Raw genomic sequence first — 7,905 nt, forward strand, 5'->3', positions numbered from 1 at the left:
TGCAACCATGTGCAATAGTCAATCAGCCAAACAATAAAACAAACAAAAAAACAAACAAACAAATAAATATTCAAACATGTAAACAATCTTGAGTTTTAGTAGTATATATAGATAGATTAAATTTGAACGTGCTAACCAATAAGTGATTACTAATTTCAAAAGAGTTGTAGGTATTTAGATAATAACAAGATTCTTTTCAATTTATGAATGAAATACTAAAATTATTATAAAAATACAGTAAGTAACAAGACGTATTCAAGTTTTGATACAAATTACAATTTTTTTATAAGCAGACTGATTAGACCAGCCATGACATACATATTGCTTTTGATTGCGTTTGTGATTATCGCTAAGTCGAATAACACATTGTAAGTTGAATTTATAGCAAAATAAATGCTTTGTGTTAAAAAAATATCATTATATTTATCTTGATTTAATAGTTGTTTGTGCGTATGTATATATTTAACGATATGTTCCAGCAATAATATCAATTTGTAATTGAATATATATGATTTATCGTTAGATGAGAAAATGTAAAGAAATTGGAGATTTTACTTAATTTGACAAAAGAATTTGTTTGATAGGTTTAGTTATGTATTTGTTTGCTTTAACGCGTATTTCTTTGTAATGTGTAGAAATATATTTTGCCTTTACCAATAATATAAACAATTTATAAAAAACATTAGATTTAAGTTTTAAATATAAATTTCAGTCAAACTTTAAATATAACCCATTATAAAAAAACATAGTTTTATTATATAATGAATTTTACATTGGGTCTCTATTTAACTTGAATTATTTCAGGCCCAAAATAAATAAGGAAATAAATGTGATGTTTCCCTTTACTTCTAATGTCTTTTCTTTTCAAATCAGTCGGTTGTATGCATAAAAAATAAGCAGAAATAATTTAATTAAAGAAGTGATTATGCGGATTGATATATATATATATATATATATATATATATATATATATATATATATATATATATATATATATATATATATATATATATATATTACTATAGTGCGGCAGAACCTATATACTATTTCCTTATGTTCAGTACACGTTCAATATTTTCTTAGTGTTCCGTAGCTCAAAATAAGCGGGTGCTCAAAGGACGGACACGTCTGCGTGACTATTCGGTGCTGTTTTGGGTACACATGCAGGTTGTATAACATAAAAAAAAAGTTTGGGGTATGGGCGGGGGAGGTAAGTGTACCTGTTTAGGTGAACGTTGGCGTTGATGTGAATGTGTTTGTGTTGTTTTTTAGTGTGTGTACCGGATTGTGTTTAATGCACGTGTTTGTGTACGAACTCGGAAATCCGTAAGAAATCTTAGTCCGGAACTATATGGTATTCTATGTTATGATGGTGGGTATTTAATATGTTTATTGTATGAGTCGTGTATACTAAAGTACATACCCCACATAATTAAAATGAAAATAAAATCTTAAACTCATAAGAAACCAAGTAAAATGCTTTTTAAAAAATATTATTACTAGAGAATATATACAACGAATTTATAAAACTATAATTAAATTTAAATGCTGTATTATACTATATGTCTTTAACAGTGAGTTATGTAGATGGAATTGAAATGAAAACCGTCAGTTCTGTTAATGCTATTTGGACTTGCATCGCCTGGGTCGCACTTAAGTTAACATTGAGATCTCTCTTACACACTCACACACATATTCACATACACACACACATACACACACTTCGACGTTAGGGGAAACAAAGGTGGCTGGGTATTGTGCTGAATAGGCTAATTCTTCAAATGCCGAGGTCTCAGAAACAGTTGAACTCTACTTCATCTGCGCCTTGTGTGTCTTGGACAAGAACCGGAAATGGTGATGATGAAAATATAGATGTAACACTATAAAGTTTGCGTTGAGTGATTTTAATTAAATGTGTATCCTTTGATTAAACTAAGGAGGAAGTACCACCTCGACTACGAAAAAATGACTAACAGATTCGCAAAAATAAAACTATTTTACATACACACAAACATGTGTTACCATAGTGTATAATATCAGACAGCATTAATGCAGCTCAAAATTAAGGATGTATTAAGGATGGATGTACATTATAGACTACTATCGAGTTAATCATTCGAGTGTACAAATGCCCTATATTTAATTTGGCAGCTAAATTATCAATGGTTGATAATGTAATGCCACTGAAGAAAATGAACAGCAATCACCAACACACGATTTTAGAATATAAATGTACGATATTAAAAAAACAACTGAGGCTAGCTAGTGCTCAGTGGGGATTTAAATCGATCATAGAGTGATTCGATTAGAGAAGCTTTACCCTGTCTGATTACATGTCTGGGTAGTTATTGATTGGTTAAAGTAAGGCAAGTATATATCTTATAATACATTAAATTTTGGAGCACATAATCACAGCAAGCTACACTGTAAGAGTATAAATATTTTTGGCTGAAATTAATTTTGAACGTGCAAATTAATACGTGATTATTAATTTCGGGTGCGTTTTTGACAATGTATTCCTAAAATGATACATATTAATAATACAATTCGTATCATTTTAAGAATACATTTTTAAAATTAATATACTGTAAGTAATAGGTCGTAAAAAAATGATGTAAATACAAAATGTGTGTATCTTGCAGTTAGATCTTGAGATAAAACAATTTTGATTTTTATAAACAGATTAAATAGAACAGGCATGCTATACCTAATACTATTGGCAGCCTTGTTAAGCATGGCTGCGTCAAGAGAACCGTAAGTCGAATTTATTGCAAACGAAATTCTTACTATTTAAAAAAAAAATAATAGCATGTATATTATTTATGAGTCAATGATTTGTGATTTTACGTAATTAGGCACAAAAATGTGATTGACAGGTTGGCTATGCATTTATTTTATTTATTTTTTTTTTTGCTTTTCCACTTAGATCTATATGTTTGTAATAAGTTGAAAAAACATTTTTTTTTCTTTTAACAATAATGCTTATAAAATGTTTTCTAAAATAAAATTAGATTTTAATTTCAATCTGTTCAAATAAGTTATTTTGAATATAAATAAATTTGAGTCAAAAATTAAAATACAAACCATTAAAAAGACAACCGTCTAAGTTTCACCCTATTGTATCGTCCAAAATAAAATAAAAGCAAAACTAAATGGTGCACTATTAATTTAAATCTGATTCTTATCCATTATAAGTAAATACTTAAATGATGTGTCCTTCTAATGTGTTTGTTTTGCAAATCAGTTGGTTTAATGCAGGCATAATTTAATTAAAGCAATAATAATGATGATCTAACTTCGAAAATGGGCAAATTAACCATTCGCTGAACAAACAACAACAATATACATTTATTTATATTGATATATTTAATAATAATAAATTCATATATATATATATATATATATATATATATATATATATATATATATATATATATATAGTAATGCGGAGACTAAATTATATTTCTTTATGCTGAGCAAACGTTAAATTTGTTCTCAGAAGTTCGTGGGTCCAGAAGAAAGAGTGCGCACATGAAGGTTACCAATGTAAAAATCTACCGTGCTGTTATCATCTCAAATGCAGGTCATATAACAGAAATTTTAAAAAAGGCTTATAAAAAGGTTTAATAATGCACTAAAAAGGAGGAAAAAAAATGATTTATTTTGAGAAATTATTTAATAATACACTTACATTTAAATATTTTTAAAAAAAAGCGTGGGCTATATATTATCTATTGGATTCCTTTACTAATATTTAGGGAGAGACCCACTCTTTTCTTTATAGTTATTTAAATAGTAGTGTTCTTCTTCTTCGTTCTTAATTTTGAATGTTGGAAGGGATCGAGCCTTAGCTGCCAGAGAGTTTAACTCGAGACTGTTTCGAATTTATCAACCATGAGCTTTTTGTCGACTCGACCACGCCTCCATCACAATTAGGCGTTACGTGTTAACGGGTTATGCGCCATTGAGGCCATTGACTCAGATTTCAGCCTGCTTTTCTTTTTGGATTTGCTTCCATAGCCTTTGACCAACCAAGAACAAACTGCAAGGCAGCATTTGTTTTGATTTTGGAGTTGTCTCTCCTAGAAGAGTGGCTGTCCCCAGCTAACGAGCCTCATCTGCCCGAGGATTCGAAGTGTATAGTTACACATATCGAGAAAATCGTTTTTTGTCTACTTTGTAGTGTATTATGTTATCAAAACGTTTTTTTTTAACATTTTTTACTTTCTCGTATACATATTATAGATAAAGTATTTTAATCGTACATAAAAATCACATCGAATTTTGACAGTTTTCATCGTTTTACACCTCAGTACTTCATGATATACGGAGTAAACGGACTTATTTTAATCGGGCAAAAATAATGAATGCAGATTTATCAAAATTTCGGCGTTTTATACGTTATCGAGTCGGAAAAGCTGGGCTTTCTAATTATGTCCGTATGTCTGTGTGTGTGTGTGTGTATGTGTGTATGTGTGTGTGTGCATGTGAACACAATAACTTGTGTGCCGTTACAGCTAGGTTAATAACATTTCATATATAAGTATTATATAAAATATATAAACTTTTTAGCGATTTCCAATACACCGGAAGTGGAATAAATTTTATTTTTGGTTTTTCAAAAACCTATAACTTGAGTTACTGTTTCAGATAGATAAATGAAATTTCACATGTAAGTAAAAGATCTAATTCTCTGCCTTCGGTCAAATATTGAGTAATTTCCGTTGAACGAAAGTAGTGATTTACGCTATTTCCGATTTCTCAAAAAACGCACATGAATTTATAAAGTACTTATAGCCTGCTTTATTATACATATATTGTTTGCCGTTCACTGGGCGCTCAACTATTTTTTCCACGTGATTTTATTCTATGTTAAAAACTTTAAGTATTTAAAAATGGATTAATAACAGTTGCGGAACTTAGAAAAAAAGGGCCACCCGGCAAAAAAAATTCTGCCCCCCCCCCCCTATATATATATATATATAAATATATATATATATATATATATATATATATATATATATATATATATATATATATATATATATATATATATATATATGTAGCTAATTAATTATAATGTGCTTGTTTCTCTAGGTATAATTTTCTTAAGAATGACTATTGGTGCTCAAAAATTGCAACCTAAGATCCAGAACAAAATACATCGTTCTATTCAGTGCCTGGGTTGCATTACTTTTAAAATATTTTTTGTCAAACTGTAATTGCCATAAGTTTTTTAATAAAAAAATAATTTGACAGCTGCTTTGATTTGTGAAGTTATTTTGAGCACATTATTGACAGTTCTGGTTAAGCTATTTCCAAAGGACGAAATTCAATTATGTTCTCTGTTTAAACTGTAAATGTCCACTAATGCCGATGTCCACGCATTACGTCATCACAATGTCGATCTCCAATCATTACGTCATCACACATTTGATGTCCACTATCTGTAAATTTTTTTGTCCTAAACAAATTTTAATATTAGAAAAAATATTTAAAATATATGAACCACGTCAGTTTCGGCTAATAGAAAATAGATTACTGCTTTCCACTTAGCAAATGTCATTAAAAACGTATTACATTTTAAAATAAACCGGGAGTGATCTCCCCTAAACTTTCTCGAATATTCTAATATAAAATTACGAGGGATGGCAACTCAGGACATAGACAATATTTGTTATCCATTTTTAATTACTTAAACTTTTTATAATAGAATAGAATCTCGTAAAAAAAGGATTGCGCACCAAGTGAAAAGTTTCCCTTTCAAACCTGACGGACTGTGTATGGGGCAAGTGAAGTAGAGTTCACGTGTTTCTGTGACCTCGGCATATGAAGAGATAGTGTGGTCAGCACTATGCCCAGCCGCCTTTACTTACCTTAACAGGAGTAAGTTATCCATCAGAGTTGGGTGGACTCAGGGACTGTCTACTGACTTGAACTCGGATTCGAACTCAAGACTTACGGGTTAGCAGTCCAGCTCTCTACCGCTTGACCACTCCGTCGCACACCAAGTGAACGCCTAATAAAATGTGTATAAAAGTGCGGGATATTATTAGTACTTTATAAATTTACATGCGTTTTTTGAGAAATCGGAAATAGCGTAAATTAGTACTTCCGGTCAACGGAAATTACTCAAAATTTGACAGAAGGTAGAGAATTAGATTTTTTACTTATATGTGAAATTTCATGCATCTATCTAAAATAGTACGCAACTTATAGGCTTGTGAAAAATTCAAAGTAGAAAAAGTACCACTTCCGGTTATCGGAAATCGCTCAAAAGTTGACCGGGATCTACGATTTTGATAAAATACTTATATATGAAATTTCATCAACCTAGCTGTAACGGTACTCAAGTTATCGTGTTGACGCACAGAGAGACAGACACACAGACAGACACACAGACATACGGACAAGATTGCAAAATTATGTTTTTCCGTATCAGTGAGGTGCACGATTACAAGACTTTCTTTATACTTCGTATATACGAGAAAGTAAAAAGATTACTCTTACAGTGGCGTCGCGAGCGGGATCGTTGGGGGATCGCACCGGGTAACACCCGACCTAGCAACGCCACTGATTCTTATGGACCAGATGTTTAAAGAAGGAATTTAAAATGAGAGTATATATGTTTAACAACCTTACATAAGGTGGTATGTTCATTAAAGATTGAGGCAGGTAACCAAAAGAGCTGAGTCGGCTCAGGTACGCACTAAAAACACGAGACTTTTAATTAAGTCGTCGCGCCATGCTCACATATGACGTAATTGAACATCACATAATAAACCACCCTAACCCAACTCTGTGTGTTGTATAATGTGGGTGTTGAAAAGTGTTGAAAGTGAGACCATGAACTAACTTTCCAGACGGGTAAAGTTATCTACATTGTAGACTGTTATGTAATATACGTTATGGACGGTTAATGTGTTCTACATTCTAGACGGTCAATGTGTTCTACATTCTAAACGGTAAATATGATCTACATTCTATACGGTCAATGTGATCTAAATTCTAGACGCTTAAACTGATATACATTCTAGACGGTCCGTGTGATCTACATTCTAGACGGTCAATTTGTTCTACAATCTAGACGGCCAATATAATTTACCTTCTAGACGGTCAATTTAATCTACATTCTAGACGGTTAATGTGATCTACCTTCTAGACGGTTAATGTGATCTACCTTCTACACAGTCAATATGTTTTATCTTCAACGTGGTCAATTAGATCTACATTCTAGACGGTCAATGTATCTAGGCCTACATTCTCTAGACGGTCATTGATATCTACACAGTAGAAGGTCGTTGATATCTACACCGTAGACATCTAATGTGATTAATATTTTGTAGGGTCAGTACGATCTACACTCTAGACTCTTTCACCCAACGAGTTGCCCTATAAACCCACATAACGCCATCAGGTTCAAAGCGTCCATACAATATACTCCCCGCTCGCGTTAATATTTTAAACTTTACTTGGCTGATCGCCATAATTCCCACAGTTAATCCTGACCCTGATCGTAATCAGATAACCCACTAACCTACAGTAAAGGCGGCTGGCATAGTGCTGACCACACTATCTCTTCATATGCCGAGGTCACAGAAACCAGTGAACTCTACTTCACAAATTCCATCTACGACACATGGGGCAGATGAAGTAGAGTTTATCTGTTTCAAGATCTCTGAAATCAGAGTTGACTGTACATAATGCGATACACTAAACCCCAGTCCAGATACAATCGAATTTTTCTTCTCAGTATTTGTTTTTGCGACGTTTCATTACACAGCCGCACTCTTCGCATAATCAATAATCAATGCTATGATTTCATTGTCTACTGCTAATGAATCCTTCTTTTTTTCATTGAATGTAAGGCCTAGTTGTAATAAAAATATTACACACAAATTAATT

The 7,905-nt window shown here is 31.9% G+C and overlaps 1 long non-coding RNA gene across 2 annotated transcripts; it reads left to right on the top strand.

Moving 5' to 3' along the window:
* The first annotated feature begins 2,308 nt into the window (after nucleotides 1-2,308).
* On the top strand, nucleotides 2,309-5,260 carry LOC131928756 (uncharacterized). Of its 2 annotated transcripts, none has more exons than XR_009383832.1 (4): nucleotides 2,309-2,426; nucleotides 2,683-2,754; nucleotides 3,500-3,583; nucleotides 5,098-5,260. It is a non-coding gene; the product is annotated as an uncharacterized LOC131928756 (long non-coding RNA). The 2 variants fall into 2 exon arrangements; XR_009383831.1 differs by having other exon boundaries at nucleotides 2,374-2,497.
* The last annotated feature ends 2,645 nt before the right edge of the window (nucleotides 5,261-7,905 follow it).

Source organism: Physella acuta, unplaced genomic scaffold (genome assembly GCF_028476545.2).
Source record: "Physella acuta isolate Inbredline_101_S28 unplaced genomic scaffold, ASM2847654v3 ptg001541l, whole genome shotgun sequence".
NCBI lineage: Eukaryota > Metazoa > Mollusca > Gastropoda > Physidae > Physella > Physella acuta.